This window comes from Teleopsis dalmanni, chromosome 1, assembly GCF_002237135.1.
Source record: "Teleopsis dalmanni isolate 2A chromosome 1, ASM223713v2, whole genome shotgun sequence".
In the NCBI taxonomy this organism is placed as follows: domain Eukaryota; kingdom Metazoa; phylum Arthropoda; class Insecta; order Diptera; family Diopsidae; genus Teleopsis; species Teleopsis dalmanni.
In genome coordinates this window covers 33,904,874-33,905,987 of record NC_051846.1, presented here as the reverse complement: position 1 = coordinate 33,905,987, position 1,114 = coordinate 33,904,874, and positions in this window count along the sequence as shown.

Sequence of the window (1,114 nt, the reverse complement as noted above, 5' to 3'; positions counted from 1 at the left end):
TTTAATTAATTTTTTTTTGTTCTTGAAAACTTTCACATTCCTGTTGTATATAGACATTTAAGTTCGTCGAATACTCTATCTGATTCCTAAAATTGTTTCAGCTTGTAATTACTAATTTTCCCTATTTCGACATTGTTACTCTGATTATTGCTGTGGATTTGCGCAGCCTATTTAAATTCATGCTTTCATCATGCTTTTCGTGGCAAGTTTAGATTGGATGGATGTGTAACTAGTGAGTCTAGGGGACTTGAAACAGTTGGCGTGGCACATTTCGTTAATTTAGAATCTGGACTCATATAGATTTTTGGCTAGAAGTATAGGGCCTCTTCTATACTCTTCTTTAAGATTAAAGTAACAAACAAGATTCTAAGTTTTGAGTAACGTTGTCTTTACTTAAAGTTAATGAATTCAGTTAATATGTCGTGAACTATTTTTTGCGATATCAAAACGAGCATATTCAATAGCGCTTAAGTAAGCCGCATATCTTGTAGGACAAACTGTTACCAGGATTTATCACTTCGACATCTGACACTTTGCTATGTAGGATTAGATCGAGCGACGATGTAGCTGTGTTATTGCACCCGATGAGGCCTAGTTTAAAGACGACAAAATAAATTTTGATCGATTAAGTATTTTATTTTTGCATTATTTAATAGTTCAGTATATGTTTTAGGGATTCTATACTGTCGATCTTTTCATATTACAAAAACAAATGTTTTATACAATTTTTATAATTACTTTTTAAAATCCATACTTTGTGCTAATATTAACATCATATCTGTTTCGACAGAGTCAGAGTTGGATTTGCATCAATGATTTATATTTATTATTATTAATTGAGGACTACTTTGTACCGCTACTCAGGTGGTCTCTTGTGCTAAACTTGATCCTTCTTTTTTGCTTAATCAAACGTGAGTTAGTGTCTAAAGCACTTTTACTCAATGGCGTCTGTGATCATTTAGATGGCCAGACCAGATGCGATCGTGGGTCAATACATATCACTGTAGAGATTGGAGGGCCGTAGACACAAATACTTGAGTTCATAGTTGTTTTCGCCAAAAATAAAAATACGGTTATAATGTTAAATTTAGTTTTTTTTAATTTAATTTAAATT